This window comes from Solanum lycopersicum, chromosome 4 (assembly GCF_036512215.1).
Source record: "Solanum lycopersicum chromosome 4, SLM_r2.1".
NCBI classification, from domain to species: Eukaryota; Viridiplantae; Streptophyta; class Magnoliopsida; order Solanales; family Solanaceae; genus Solanum; species Solanum lycopersicum.
In genome coordinates this window covers 32,612,111-32,629,460 of record NC_090803.1, presented here as the reverse complement: position 1 = coordinate 32,629,460, position 17,350 = coordinate 32,612,111, and the positions used below count along the sequence as shown (strand labels likewise).

General features: G+C 37.5%; 1 long non-coding RNA gene across 1 annotated transcript; it reads left to right on the top strand.

Annotated features, from left to right (window-relative positions):
* Nucleotides 1–646: 646 nt before the first annotated feature.
* LOC138347903 (uncharacterized) lies at nt 647–2,758 on the top strand. Its single transcript, XR_011220463.1, has 2 exons — nt 647–1,440; nt 2,249–2,758. It is a non-coding gene; the product is annotated as an uncharacterized lncRNA (long non-coding RNA).
* The last annotated feature ends 14,592 nt before the right edge of the window (nt 2,759–17,350 follow it).

Below are 17,350 nucleotides of genomic sequence, written 5' to 3'. Positions count from 1 at the left end.
TATATCTGACATGGATATGACATGTGAATTATATATAAGAGGTTCCAGATTACAAAGGGCTAAGTAGAAGGGCTAAGTAGAAGGGTTTAGAATACAAACTCATACAAGTATAAGGGTCTACCAGACTATTTCGCCTTTAAGAAATAGTGTCAAAAGGTTTTTACTTTTACATAAGCATCATGCTAATTAGTTTAGTTATATAACATATTACATCGTTAATTATTTAGTTTAAGTTAAGATGATTATTTTATTTCATTAAAGTTAACCGGAACTCATTAATTAATTTATATAAATTCGTCGCCTTATTTAATTTTTCGATTAAGGTCATCAAGCGATTTAAATTTGGTTATAATCAAATTTAAACGAGTTTTCATTTCAAGTCTAATGTCCTTTTCTTTTCTTTTTTCTTTCAATTTTCAAAGGGCCATTAAAATTTTCCTTCAGCCAAAACTATTCGCAGTAGCGCACCTAATTTCCCAATTCCCAGCCCACTAATTTTAACCAAAAAGGCCTACTAACAATTCAAATCCCGACTCAGGCCTTTCTCCCCTTTAATCCTCAATTTTCCCTTTGACCCGCAACCTCTCATTAATCCCCAAATAACAGACCCAATCCTTTTTCTTCTGTGCGGGAAAATTCCCAAAAAGGGACTCCCCCAAAGCAGAAACTCAACGCGTCAACAGCAAGCGCGACAATAGCAACTCCCAGTGGTAACGCGTGAACGACACACGCGATGGAGCAACGATTCCAATATGAGAGAATTAGTATGCATACAGCTGCTCGACCTTTTGTCATCTTCTCTCAACGTCTCTCACTCCAAAATGCTTTCAACAGGAGCAGACCTACGAACTCATCCTTTGGCGTAGGATTCAAAAAAATCGACGCTAAGGACATGGAAATTGATCGAATCCATTCATTCTTCTTACCTTCTCGGAATGAAGTTGAAAGCTTCAGAAAAAGGTTTCATCCTAAAAGGGTGAATGAGTTTTGAGATTCCAATTGGGAGGTGGGCCTTTTGTCATCGGGATTTTGGTCCGTTTTCCCTAACTTTTCAAAACCCTGGTCTCCTCTTCTATATAATCACTTTGGTTCATTGTTTTGGGGTGAGAAAGGGGGGGTTTGTTTTGTGAAAAGCTTTGGAATAAAACAGAGAAAAAAAGTAATAATTCGAAAATGAGTTTGAGGAAAAATTGATAAAACCTTACTAAGGCATAAAATCAGCAAGAATAGTCACAGAAGATAGAAAACACGTTTGAAAGAGAGAAAATAATAGTTAGTTTCCGGCCGAGTCCGATTCCTCTAGATTGTTCACCATCATTTGTCAAGGTTCAGTCAAGTTCGTTGTTGTTTAGGTTACCCGCTCGCTTTTCCAGATCGTGTATCTATTGTAGAATCAAACTCCCTGCTCGTCTCGTCACCAATTTCGCTGCCCCTCAAAAGGTAAATAACTAGTTCGGCTCTTTCATTACATTGAGTTCAATATGTCGAACTGTGTTCTTTCCTCTAAAGATTCCAAGAGAAATTTTGTCTCATATGATTGAGTTTATATCTTCCTTCTCAAGCTAATCTTTTATGAAGTTAATATATTTGTAAAAAAAAAGAGTTTTCTCACTTGTTTGATCTGATTTTTCTTGCTTATTATTCCTCTATTGTTTTCTCGATTTTGTTGTACTCACTCAGATTTTGTATGCTTATTTGTCTTGGTACTGCTCCGTCCATGTTTTTGTAGAAATAAAGTTTGGCTCGCTTGCTGTACTTTTAATAGGTGGTCGCGTATCGGCTCATGTCGTTAGTGTTAATGTTGAGGGCTGTTCTTCTTCAAAAATGAAAGATGATTTCTCAAACTGTCTCATATGGAAAATGGATATTGTGTTATGTACTGTATGGGATTAACATTGTTTGAAATGAAGTCTCGGTTGCTCTTCCTTCCTTATTTTTTTGTTCGGTTTTAGCATCTAAAAGCAAGGGCATTGTGTTTGCTATTCATGGATATTAGTTTGTCCCGAAAATCTTGTTTACTTCATGGTATATTTTGGAAAAAATAAATAAATAAATAAATAAAAAATATGATTGTATAGATTAACACCTACCACTTTTGTTGCTAATGTCTGATGAAACTCTCTTCCAGTATGTTATTTTTCTAATTTTTATCTATTAATGTGTATACTTTCCCGGTATTTTGTTGTTATGTATTCCTCGGTCAAGACCCAAAATGGGAAGAACTTACGCAAAGTGCATTTCCTATCAGTGAATCGCCGACTGCATCGACGAAGGATGACCATGTCGTCGAACATATTGAGTGAAGCCAAGTTGAACTCAATTTGTCAAGATAAAAGATCAAATATATCATTGTGGAAATGATCGGCGATCTCGATTTAGATCACTTAAATTACATTGTTTGCATAATGAAAAGGTGAAGAAAGAAGGTGAGAGAAAAGTACAATCGATGAAGCCCGACACTCCTTGCTGATTGGCCTAAACAAGACACACCTCAGATTAGTACAAAGTGATTTTTGAAAGAGAGAGAGAGTATTCAGAAATTGTGAGGAACAAAAGATAGAGAGCAAAAACACTCCTATTGTTGATTTTGAGTAATTTTAGCAAGATTTTTGAATTGGGTATTGTAATAGAGAAGATATCATTTATTGTGGACTTTGGATTTTCACATACCCAACTACGGAACATGTAGTAGGTATCAAATTTCGTCTTTTTATATGATAATTGGCTAGAATCCCAATCTTGAGGTTTTACAATTTAACCAATTGTTGTGTTTTACTTAATGGGTGTTAGTAATTATCAATTTTTGGTGATAATTTTAAGTGGGTATGAGTTGTTACTGTGTCTTAACTCTTACATATTATGTTTAGTTGAATATACCTCATGGTTTTATGCTTGCTTGAGAGAGAAGTGTAGACCTGAGGTAATAACCAAGTATCCATAACTAGTGGATCCTGACGGTTTCAACTTGAGAAAGTGAAACTAGGGGTGTACATCAATCAGTTCGGTTCAATTTCACATATTATCGATTCGGTTTGTCGGTTTTCGTTTTAAAATATGCTAACCCAATAACAAACCAATAAAATTTGTGTCAGTTTTTTATGTTATCGGTTCGGTTTTCGGTTAAACCAATAAGAAAATAATGATCAAATTATATATAATAGTATGTAGGCTATAATTACATGTTGACGACTTATCGCCAAAACATAATAAGAAACTTCGAATGTTAATCAAATTACTAACATTGACAAACTTGCAAAAGCCTCCACCTACAATTACAAATAAAAATAAAAATAAAAATAAAATAGTTCAACGAGACAATCTTGAACAGTTGTTTGATCCATTAGATAATCAACTAAATTCACACCAAGTTCCTAACCAAGACAATCACAAAGTATGAAAAGGAAAAAGCAATCACCAGTTTAATAGAATATTAGAGTAGCATCTTTACATGACAAAATGCTTTTGAATCTAAATTGAACTCACTTTAATGATGAACATATTTAATGAAATAGACTCCATAAATTCATAACATCCACCCTCAAATGAACACGGTAGACTATCAGGCACAATTACTAAATTAACAATTCTATTTTTATTAGCAACTAATCCATTTATAGTATCATCATGTCCCTTAATTGACTCCAAACATTTCTAATTAGTAAATATGTATCAAGTATAGAGTAAGTTAAGCTAAATAATATGCAATATCTGGCCTCATATCCTAATTTTTTTTCTGACATAAGTCTTATACATTGAAAATCAAGTAAATACATGAGTTAGAGAAACTTGTAGCTATAATTACTTACCAAATGTTCAGATTGAAAGCATATTTGAGTTTGACATTTATCAACAACTTTCTGCATCTTGGTACATGCTAAAATATGAGTAAGCATTGCCTTTGTACCATTTTTAACCGAATTAGCAAAATAATCTTGACCGGAATGCTTACAATTTCTTTTCTTATTTCTGTTCTCATCAACAAATGATACAAAATGATCCATGGTTGAGACCTTTTCTTTCTTTCTTTTGTAACCTTTGGTGAAAACATTTGAGTTAATACTTTTATCACTCAGGACCACTATCTCATCATTTGAAATATGTTCAGCCATATGTATGTCTTTGTAATATATGATTTAAAAAATAATTACTAATCATGCAGCAATAATGAAATAATTTCAAGGTAAACTAAAGAGAAGCTAAAGAGATATTTCAAAGGAAGTCTTCAACATTGTTGAAAAGGAAAAATAATTCTTAAGAAAAATAATCAAATGTGTACCATATTTAAACTAAATTAGGGTGTTTGTTTCTGGTTGGATATATTATTTAGGAGCGAGATCAATTTTTTTATAAGAAATTATGCAGAAATAAGAAAAACATAGAGATTACAGAAGAAGAAAATTATACAAGGATACATATTAAAGAAGAAGAGAAATTAGAAAAGGGTAGAAATTTCTCATTGTTGCCCTTACTATCGTCATTGTTGCAAACCCTGCTTGAATACTTGTTGGTTGTTGGCTTGTTGCCGCTGTTGTTGGCTCAATTTCTAACCCTAATTTTTTACCCTCTAGGTTTAGAATAAAAAGTGAAAACTAAAAAGTAAAGACTTAGGGCGCCAAGCGGTAAGTATAAGTACTAACTACTGAAAATCTAATATTGAATCTATTTATATATTAAATTATTTATATTTAATATTTAGGAAGGGTAAGTAGTAAATAACCCATTAAAAACCCAATAACGATAACCCAATAACATTTTATCTCATTAGTTTATTGGTCGGTATGATTTTTGCACACCCCTAAGTGAAACTCGATTATCATCCTTTATCGAGCTCAATATAGTAGATTTGATAAGATTGTTGGCTAGATTTCTTATGGAATGTCTTGAGGTTCGAAAGAACTCAATTGAAATAATGCAATTGTTCGAGAGAAAAGTGCCTTACCTACAATATGTTCTACCCATGACGAATTAACATTGTTGGTAGTGATTTTCACCCATTGAGTTAAACTTCACAGTTGGTTAGTCAATACCACTAGCATTGTCTCCCTATTTGATTGTTCCTTGTTGATTGTTGAAGCATCTTTGCAGGCTAAACATTGGTCATATGGAATTGTGATTACATCTTTGAGTTTGGTTCTTAGTTTCCTAAAATTTGTATTCCTTTAGCAAAAAAAGTCACTATTATAACTTCATAATCGAAATCAAAATAGAACTACTCTATGTGGGATCGACCCCAATTTATTTAGTTTGGGTTTTATAGTGATTTACAAACACTGAACACCTAAAATTGGATGAGGTATGCTTGAAACGTCATCTTTAATTAAAATTCATAGGTCTATCAAGTAAAATAACTGATTGGCTTGATAAAAGAATCGGCAACGGACTAGCAATTGAAGAATTAATAGATGATAGACTGCAGACAAAATGGTTGACTACTACTACTATTACTTCTCCTCCTCCTCCTTCTCTAGACTTCTCCAAACTCTCATCCACTTGCATAGGACTTGATGCTACTTCACTATCAGCCATCGTATAGTGAATAATTTGTTCATTGATTATTTATAACATATCCACTGATCTTCCTTTATATTTGTCTTATATTTTCAACTAGAAGATAACAAAAATCTTGAAATAAGAACACTCTAATTCACTATGTAGATTACAGTTAAGCAGGGTATGCATATATATATATATATATATATATATATATATATATATATATATATATTTATAGTTGGTGTGTGGCACATACTAGTGAAGCATAATCTAGGGCTTCTATGGAAGAAAATTTTTCCTACGTTTTGCTTCTATTGATGTATTTTGAGGGAAGAGGGGATACATTGTGAAAACATGATAGTTATCTTTCATTACTAACTAATTTTTATTATCTAAAATTGGAGTTATGTACAAGCAAAATTTTGGGATTGAGCAACATGCTCCATTGTTAGTCATTCTCAAATATCCTATGTGTTATACATTAACTATATATATATATATATATATATATATATATATATATATACACACACACACACACAGTTGGTGTGTGGCACATACTAGTGAAGCAAAATCTAGGGCTTCTATGGAAGCAAAATTTTCCTACGTTTTGCTTTTATTGATGTATTTCGAGGGAAGAGGGGATACATTGTGAAAACATGATAGTTATCTTTCATTACTAACTATTTTTTATTATCTAAAATTGGACTTCATTCTGGTGTGTAGGACGGAATTCTTGGCAAACAGATGGTTGATTTATTGTCACAATAGAGAGAAGGAACAGTGTGAGTGGCGCGGAGTTTGCGAAGAATATATGTGACCCACATGGTCTCAGCAGCAAGAAGAGCAAGGGCGCGGTATTCAGCTTTAGTCGAGGACCGAGAGACCTTGGGTTGTTTTTTTGTACACCAGGAGATCAAGTTCGGCCCCAAAAAAAATGAGAAACCCCGATGTAGATTTTCTGTCATTTTTATCATTTGCCCAATCTGAATCTAAGAAACCCCGAAGCTCCAAGTCCCCAGGTCGAATGAGTAAACCACGACCAAGAGTGCCAAAAATGTACCTGAGGATGCGTTTTAGACAATGGTAATCATGTTCACTTGGTTGATGCATGCGCTGAGCAACTTGGTTGACAGCAAACTGGATGTCAGGACGGGTAATGGCTAGATACTGTAAAGCCCCAATGAGGCTGCGGAAGTGGGTGATACGGCAAAGGGGGTGTTGGCTCCATTCGTAGACGAAGAGACTGCCATCAGTGTTGGTTGACTGGTGCATTTTTCCAGTCCAGCTTTCTGCAACAGATCTCGAGCATATTTTGATTGATGAAGAAACAAGCCGCTGTCTGTCCGAGAAACCTCCATTCCCAGAAAATAATGTAACGGGCCAAGGTCCTTCATTTTGAAGGTAGTATGCATAGCTCGAGTGACATCCTGAATGAGAGCTGCAGTAGAGCGTGTAATAATGATATCATATACATAGACAAAAAGAATGACTGTACCGTGTGCTGAATGTCGAGTAAACAGAATCGTGTCGTGTACGCAACACGTGAAGCCGAGTCCCAGGAGGAACGTTTTCAGACATGTGTACCAAGCACGGAGGGCTTGCTTGATCCCATAGAGAGACTTCTGGAGTTTGCAAACATGTTGAAGGAAGCAGGGATCAACATAGCCCGGTGGTTGTGTCATGTAAATAGTTTCATCAAGCATGCCATGAAGAAAAGCATTGGAAACATCCAACTGATTTATAAGCCAATTGTTGCGCACGAGGCGAGTGACAGTACAAGGCGAATGGTTTCCTGCCGAATAACAGGACTGAATGTCTCGGAGTAATCAAGCCCATACTCCTAATTATAGCCTTTAGCAACCAAACGAGCCTTGTACCTGGAAATACTGCCATCTGCATTATGTTTAATTTTGTACACCCATTTACAGCCCACTGGGTGCCGCCCATGGGGCTTAGGTACAAGAACCCAAGTTTTCTGATTAGTCAAAGCCTTAAACTCGTCATCCATAGCATGACGCTAATAAGCATTTTTTGAGGCAACAGAGTAGGTTGTTGGTTCACTATCGGGAAGGGGTGTATTTGGTAGTATGGTAGCCTAAAAGGTTTTGGGTTTAAAGATACCGGCTTTGCCACGGGTTAACATGGGATGAGTATTGGGGGTGGCATGGGCGGTGGTGATTCGGGGGTGGCTGGGAAAGACCCAAAATGGATCGATCAGGAGATATTGTGGGTATGGGGTGGTTCAGTTGGTTGTGAGTGTCGGTGGTGGTTGTGGGTGTATTGTGGGTGACGGTCGAAGGGGTGATGAGGGGTGGTTGGGTAGTGGGTGGAGGTGTGGGGGTAGGTGGTTAGGGACCCTGTGAGTATGTTGGAAAAAGGGGAAGGACGTCAATGAATGATGTATTTGTGGAGGAGGAAATAGACTCGTAGGGAAACTCATTTTCAACAAATTTTACATGACGAGATATGTAGACTTTATGAGTTTGTGGGTCAAGACAGCGATAACCCTTGGAGGTAGGATGATAGCCCAAAAAAAAACAAGGACGGGATCGGGGTTGTAATTTGTGAGTAATATAAGGGCGTAGCTAAGGGTAGGCAAGACATCCAAAGACGCGGAGGTTGGTATAATTGGGAAGTTCTTGGTAAAGGAGTTGATATTTGTTGGAGAGAGTGTGACTGGGCATTCTGTAAATGAGGTAGTTTGCGGTGGCTAGAGCTTCTACCCAAAAGGAGACAGGGAGATGAGATTGATATAGAAGAGTAACCACCATTTCAATGAGATGGCGATGCTTACGCTCAGCCACCCCATTCTGTTCGGGAGTGTACGGACAGGAGGTTTGATGTATAATTCCAAGGGATTGCAGAAACTGGCCAAAGATGTTATTGACATATTCCTTTCCATTGTCACTTCGAAAAAGTTTAACATGAGAATTGAATTGTGTTTTGACCATTTTTTCAAAAGTGACAAAGGTGGTGTATGCCTGTGATTTGTGTTTTAGTGGGCACAACCAAGTGTATTTTGTAAAATCATCCACAAAACAAATATAATAGCGAAAACCAGCAAATGAAGGAACAGCAGTAGGACCCCATAGGTCACAATGAATAAGTTGAAAAGGTGCAGTTGTACGCTTCTCAGATAAAGTAAAAGGTAATTTATGAGATTTAGCAATGGAACAGGAGTCACAATTGTTTACATGAATAGAAGAAAAACCTAATAGAGACATTAAAGAATTTATTATTTGAGTAGACGGATGACCCAGACGAATGTGCCACAATAGATTGTGGTCATCAGCCGAAAGAGCCACCGGAGCCACAGGAACGCTTTCTGAAACTGGGTGGGCAGACGAACTTGTGCCAGGAAGAACATAGAGACCATGCTCACAGGGTCCCTGAAAAATCACCCTCTTGGTAGTATTGTCTAGGATCTGAAAATCATTAGAGGTGAACAAGAGTGAGCAATTATTGTCTTTTGTGAATTGGTGAACTGAAAGGAGATTGGTTTTAATAGAAGGGACGTGGGTAAGGTTACCTAGGTGAAAGATAGCGGTGGGGTTTTTAATGGTACCCGTGCCAGTGTGAGAAATATTAAGGGACTCACCGTTGCCAACAGTAATACCATTGGATCCATGATATCGATTTGGAGTGTTAAGCTTGGATAGATCAGAAGTAACGTGCATGTTGGCCCTAGTATCCAACAGCCATTCAGAGGAAGGGCTGGCTTGAGATGCATAATTGGCATGGTTATCACTATTTCGGCTCTCCTAATACCAAAACCAGCAACGAACAGCGGTGTGTCCTGTTTTCTGACAGATTTGACAAGTTGGACGATCCCACTCGTAAGTGTCCTGCCCGCCGCTAGAAGATGACTGCCCGCCGCTGTCGAAGGAGTGCAAGCTATTGTTGCTGCCGTGCTGCTGACCGTCGTACGGCGGACGACTGCCCTGCCGACCGCCGCGCCCGCGGCCTCCGCTGTTTCTGTCGTAGCCTCCGCGGCTCCCCTGCCGGCCGCCACCACAGCCCCCGCGATAGTTCTGGCTTGCAGTGAGGGCGGTGACTGGCTCCATAACAGCGGCTTCTCAGAGAAGAAGTTTGCTCTCCAGATCCACGTTGATTTCTTCACTTTTTAGCCACGAGGAGAGAGTAGCCAGGTCAACGGGCGTTGGACTGATGCGAACCGTCTGTTTAATGGAGGAGTAAGCTGATGGGAGCCCCCGAAGGACGCACATGACGAGATCTTTTTTGGGAATGATTTCGTTCACGGTGTCGAGGGCTGTGACGTTGGTGGAGACCTCGTCTAAATACTCCGCCATAGTTTTCGTGCCTTTGGTAATTGTGTGGAGATGATCACACAATTGAAAAATATGAGAGTGGGAAATTGATGCATAGCGTGTTATGAGGGCCGTCCACAGGGCTGAAGCAGTTGTGTAGGATCGGACGTGTTTCTGAACTGTGGGAGAGATGACCGCAATCAAACATGATCGGATCTGTCCATCCACGGCTTTCTAGGCGGCATGGGCCGGATTGGTTTTTTCTGATTTGTCCGTGGCAGTGATGACTGTCGGCGGCGGTTCTGTGCTTCCATCGACGTATTTGAGAAGGTAATTGGCCTCAAGGGCTGTAAGAACGGTGATTTTCCATGTAGGGTAATTTATGTCTGATAATTTTTCGGGAATCAGGGCATGAAGATGCCTGAGAAGGAGTTTAACGCCAGAAGGAAGTGAATCGAGAGGATCCACCTCGGTTTTCATGGTTGCCGCCGCCCAAGAGAAGAGAGGGAACGATCGGTGCCCTAAAGAGAGAAAGAAAAAAAAACCTAGAGAAAAGAAGATCTAGGTTTTCTGGCTCCTGATACCATGAAGGAATATTGATTGTATTGAAGTGTTAACCTAATAAGGGAATACATGGGAGATATATATAGGAGATATAGGAAGGAGTACTAATCCTAATAGGACTAGGATTAAGGAGTACTAATCCTAATAGGACTAGGATTAGTACACAGTAAATACTAATATTATTTAATACTATTTATTTAATACTATCTGTTATTATGTACAAGCAAAATGACTTGGGATTGAGCAACATGCTCCATTGTTAGTCATTCTCAAATATCCTATGTGTTTTACATTAACTACTACCTATGCTATATGCCATACAGTTACTATGATCTTGGCTATGTTTTGACACTTCAATGTTGGGTAGTAGTTGAAATTCTCCAACCATGTTATTGTGTATGTCATGACTGCCTTTGTTAAATGAACTTATTGCCCTATTTGCTTCACTATTGTATCTGGTAGATTTATCTTGTCATGAAAATGTTCAAAGCCTCTTTCTGTCTATACTTAGTATAGAAATAGCTACAAATGTCATTTAAAGACCACATCCATTGGACGCTATATTTGTTAGATACAAAGCCTCTTCTTAACATCTTATCTTATATAAGTTTGCAGAAAAGTTTTTGTGCCTTCAAATTTGGACATTTCTTGCATTAAGTTCTTTTTCATATGTTATACTGGTTCTTTAATCTATAGTGATGCTTCAATAGTTCAATTATTATCATGACGAGAAGATAGTGAACTCCTACTTATAAATGACGTGTGTGAGACTTTCTAGATTTTTAACCTTTATTATTTTCTGATTTTTCTATAGTTGTCAATGATTGCAACTTTTATATAACTATTTTAATAAAACCAATGGAATCTATATCCTATGAATTTACCAAATTACATATTGTAGTTTTCGTAGAGTTTCTGCAAATCAATGGACCGGTGGGCGCGTCTTCAAGCAAACTACACTTACAAGGGAAACTATTCAAGCTTCTCAATCACCGGACGAATCAAATAACATTACCCCTGCTGTTGATACAAGTAATGCATTTAATTAAATTTATTAGGATTAAGTTATTGGCCAAGTTGCAACCAAAACATTAACTATTGAAACTTCCATGTATGTTAAACTTTTAATGAGAAAATGGACATTAGCTCAGTGTCTGAGGATTTGAGGATGGTGAGAATCAAGTTAGGCAAATAAAGTAGGATAAAAGAAATTGATTTTGTTCACTCTAGTGAAAATCATTCAACTAAGGATGATGGGGATGAGCAAGTTACTAATAAGCAGGTTATTGATAATTGAGAAATGAAGCTTGTTTAAGTTTGATTATTCTACACATGACACTGTTCTTTTTGAAACACAATAGAGCTTCTTTTTTTCAAAGTGAAATCTAGAAATTTCTAGCTGAGATTTTCAGAACTCACATATTCACAATGCACAATTGGAGTTGTAAATAGTGAAAGTACAAAATCTATAATAGTAATTTTGGTGTACTTTGTTGGAAAAGACAAGGCACTAACAAAGAATACCTGACAGGATAACAGCGGAAGAATACCCAAGTCTATACTTTCCCTTCTCGATTTGAACCAACAGAAGACAAACAACCACAAGCAATATGATAGTAAGGCAGCAAGTAATTCAACCAAACAAATGTAACAAGGCAATAATAAACCAATCACACAAGACACCAAGATTTACGTGGAAAACCCTTCGATGTGAAGAGTAAAAAACCACGGGACCAAAATCTCCACTAAAATCACCAAGAGTTACAATAGTTTTCTCCAAAATTGGCCACAAAACAAGTGCCAAACAACGAGCAACAACAAAATAAGATTGCACCAAATCTAGGGAATTAAAGGAGCAAAATCACCAATTTCGCAGCTACTGTTCACGACAGCAAAACTGAAGCTGCAGGCCACCAAATCAAACTCTGTCAGTGCCTAATAAAATATTGAGATGAATATAATATTCTGTCCAAAAATCAGCTCAATCGGACAAGAAACGAAGCGGGAATCGCAATTTGAAGTTGGTTGTTAGGGCTGAATTTTGACTGCGAAAACTGCTCTCTTTCTCTCTTTTTGGCTGCTGAAAAAAAACTCTCTGTGTATATGAAAATAAGACCTAAATAGGCTTATATTTGCCTCATAATAATGGGCCTATGGGCAAAAATGGGTTGGTCCAAATTGGTCTTTTATTTATCCACATAGGAAGGGAAAAATGCCCATAACCCAACAATTCTCCCCCTCACGACTATGTGGAGGAGACCGCCATCCCGGTGACCATGCAACAATCTTCAGACTTCCCTCTTGGCAAAGCTTTAGTCATCATATCGGAACCATTCTCATTTGTATGAATCTTTTCAAGCTCAAGCAACTTAGAATCCAACACATCTTGAATCCAATTTGGTATCTCCCATCAATGTGTTTAGACCGACCATGGAACGTAGTATTCTTGCCAAGATGTATAGCACTTTGACTGTCACAATAAAGTACATACCTCTCTTGTGCACAACCAAGTTCCCTCAAGAATCTCTTCATCCAAAGCAATTCTTTACAAGCTTCAACGACAGCAATAAGCTCATCTTCTGTAGTAGATAGAGCAACACATTTTTGCAACCTAGATTGCCAAGACACAGCTCCCCCTGCAAAAGTAACCAAGTACCCTGAAGTAGACTTGCGAGTATCAACATCACCAGCCATGTATGAATCAGTATAACCACAAAGAATAGGCTTCCCTGTACCAAAACACAAACTCAGACTAGAAGTGCCACAGAGATATCTCATAACCCACTTCACAGCATTCCAATGTTCTCTTCCCGGATTAGAAAGAAAACAGCCAACAACTCCAACAGCGTGAGCAATATCCGGTCTTGTACAAACCATCGCATACATCAAACTACAAAAAGCTGAAGCATAAGGAACTTTCTTCATATCTTCCTTCTCATCATTACTAGAAGGACACTATTTCGTGCTCAATTTGAAGTGCATAGCTAAAGGTGTACTGACAACCTTAGCTTTTTCCATGCTGAATCTGCGAAGTACTTTCTGAATGTACTTCTCTTGTGATAATACAAATTTCTTGGCCTTTTTATCACGGACAATCTGCATGCCAAGAATCTGCTTGCTGGTCCTAAGTCTTACATAGCAAAAGACTTACTCAACTCTTGCTTCAACTTCTGAATCCTGCAGGTATTATGACCAACAACAAGCATGTCATCAACATAAAGCAACACAATAATTAAGTCACCATCAGAGAACTTTTGCACAAAAACACAATGGTCTGAAGAAGTCTTCTTGAAGCCCTGCTGACTCATAAAAGAACCAAACTTCCTGTACCACTGCCTGGGAGCTTGTTTCAAACCATACAAGCTCTTCTTCAATTTGCAAACATAATTCTCTTTACCCTTGACTTAAAAACCTTCCGGTTGCTCCATATAAATTTCTTCATCTAAGTCATCATGGAGGAAAGCAGTTTTAACATCCATTTGCTCAACCTCTAAATCTAGACTTGCAGCCAAGCCTAGAACCACACGAATGGATGACATTTTCACAACTGGAGAGAATATTTCATCAAAATCAACTCCCCTTTCTGATTAAATCCCTTGACAAGTAATCTAGTTTTGTATCATGGAACTGGATTACCATCTTCATGTTTCACCCGAAAAACCCACCTGTTTTTCAAAGTTTTTCTGTCTTTAGGTAACTTAACCAAATCAAAGGTATGATTATCATGCAAGGATTTAATCTCATCTTCCATAGCATCAAACCACCTTTCTTTTTCTTCACTTTCCAAGGCCTCATCAATAATCTCAGGTTCTCCCCCGTCAGTCAAGAGTACATACTCATTGGGAGAATAACGAGATGAAGGAATTCTCTCTCAACTAGATCGTCTGAGAGAACTCTCTGGAGCATCTATAATTGGTTGTTGGACAACCATATCATCTTGCACTAGAGCATCAACAACATCATGCCGGTCATTCTGAACATGATCACCATCTTCATTATCAACTTGATTTTCATCATTATGAAGATTTTCTTCCGGTGCAATAGTCAAAGGAACTGGATCAACATCAACTAAGCTCTAACTACTCTGAAAATCGGTCTTGTCAGCTTTGTCAAAATCTTCAATTGTTTGGTCTTCAAAGAACACAACATCATGACTTCTAACAAGTTTCTTCTCAACAGGATCATAGAAACGATAGCCAAATTCATCTTGACCATAACCAATGAAGATACACTGCCTAGTTTTAACATCCAACTTTGACCTTTCATCCTTAGGAACATGTACAAAGGCTTTACACCCAAAGACTCTAAAATGATCATAAGAAACATTCTTACCAGTCCAAACTCTGTCAGGGACATCACCATCTAAAGCAACAGCAGGAGATAAATTGATAACATAAGCAACAGTATTAAGTGCTTTTGCCCAAAAGGAATCTGACAGCTTAGCATCTGAAAGCATACATCTAATCTTCTCTACTAGAGTTCTGTTCATCCTCTCTGCTAAACCATTTAACTAAGGAGTCTTTGGAAAAGTTTTCTGATGCCTAATACCCTGCTCTCTGCAATATCTATCAAAAGGACCAATATACTCACCACCATTATCTGAGCGGATGCATTTCAATATCTTTCCTGTTTGTCTTTCAACCAAGGCCTGAAAACTCTTGAACACATCAAGTACTTGATCCTTGGACTTCAAAGTAAATACCCAGAGTTTGCGAGAATGATCATCAATAAAAGTCACAAAATAAAGTGCACCACCATGAGATCTTACCTTAAAGGACCACACAAATCAGAATGTACCAACTCTATCAAATCAAGTTTTCTTGAAGGCAGATGACTCTGAAAAGAAACTCTTTTCTGTTTACCGGCTATGCAATGAACACATTTCTTCAACTTTGCTTCTTTCACTCCAGAAAGCAAATTTTTATTATCCAAACTATCAATCCCCTTCTCGCTCATATGACTCAGCCTTCTATGCCATAACTCTGATGAAGTATCATTCTCCACCAAATTTCCTGAGTCTCTAGACATGGAGCCCTGAAATACATACAAGTTAGACAACTTGTCACCACAGGCCATTACAATCAAACCTCTAGTAAGCTTCCACTGGCCAACACCAAGTGTATTAACATAACCCTCATCATCAAGATATCCCACAAAAATCAAATTCAAGCGAACATCTGGAGCATGCTTGACATTATTGAGAACTAGTTTGGAACCATTGTTACTTTCCAAACAAACTATCCCAATGCCAATAACTTCAACTTCATGATTATTGCCTATTTTCAACGTTCAAAAATTACCTGGAGTATAATAAGAAAATAATTCCTTCTTTGGCGTGACATGAGAAGTAGCACCAGAATCCACAAACCAGCTAGACTCATCATGAACAAGATTAATGGAATTTGCATCACAATAAACAAGAAGATCATCATTAGCAACAACAGCAACACGATTTTCATTATCGCCTTCTCTCTTTTGTTGTCTCATATCTCTCTTGTGCTTGTAACAATATTTCGTGATATGCCCATTCTTGTGGCAATAGTCACATGTAATATTCTTGTATTTAGACTTTGACTTGCTTCTACTTTTACCTCTATCATTCTGACCTCTGGACTTGTTTCTCCCCCTATCTTCAGTAATCAAAATATCGGAGTGTGAAGCTGAAGAAGATGAGGCTTGAGATCTTCTTCTCATTTCTTCATTCAAGACACCATTCTTAGTATATTCCATGGTTACAACACCACTGGGAGCAGAATTAATCAAAGAAACTCGAAGAGTTTCCCAAGAGTCTGGCAGAGTATTAAGAAGCCAAAGTCCCTGTATCTCATCATCAAACTTTACACCCATTCCTGACAGCTGGTCAAGAACACCCTGAAAATCATTAATATGATCAGAAATAGGAGTTCCCTCTTTATACTTGATATTCATTAATTGTTTCAATAGTAACAACTTGTTGTTGCCAGTCTTCGAAGCATAAAGTGTCTCGAGCTTGTCCCACAAACTTTTGGCATGTGTCTCATTCACAATATGATTTCTAACATTATGTTCAACCCATTGTCTGATATAGCCACAAACCTGCACATGCTCAAATTCTCATTCTTCATCATTCAAATACTGAGGCTTATTAGAAGTAAACACAGGTAAATGCATCTTCTTGACAAATAGAAGATCTTTCATCTTGCCTTTCCAAATATGATAGTTACTACCATTTAAACACACAATTTTTCTCATATTTGCCTCCATCATTCAAAACGACAATCAACAATAACAAATGCTCTGATACCACTTTGTTGGGAAAGACAAGGCACTAACAAAGAATGCCTGACAGGATAACAGCGGAAGAATACCCAAGTCTATATTTTTCCTTCTCGATTTGAACCAAGAGAATACAAACAACCACAAGAAATATGATATTAAGGAAGCAAGTAATTCAACCAAACAAATATAACAAGGCAATAATAAACCAATCACACAAGACACCAAGATTTACGTGGAAAACCCTTCGATGTGAAGAGTAAAAAAAAACGGGACCAAAAGCTCCACTATAATCACCAAGAGTTACAATATTTTTTTCCAAAATTAGACACAAAACAAGTGTCAAACAACGAGTAACAACAAAATAAGATTGCACCAAATCTAGAGAATTAAAGGAGAAAAATCACCAATTTCACAGCTACTGTTCACGACAGCAAAACTGAAGCTGCAGGCCACCAAATCCAATTCTATCAGTTTCTAATCAAAGATTGAGATGAATATAATATTATGTCAAAAAATCAGCTCAATCGGACAAGAAACGAAACGGAAATCGCAATTTGAAGTTGGCTGTTAGGGCTGAATTTTGACTGCGAAAACTGCTCTCTTTCTCTCTTTTTGGCTGCTGAAAAAAACTCTCTGTCTATATGAAATAAGACTTAAATAGGCTTATATTTGCCTCATAAGAATGGGCCTATGGGCAAAAATGGGTTGGTCCAAATTGGGCTTTTATTTATCCACATAGGAAGGGAAAAATGCCCATAACCCAA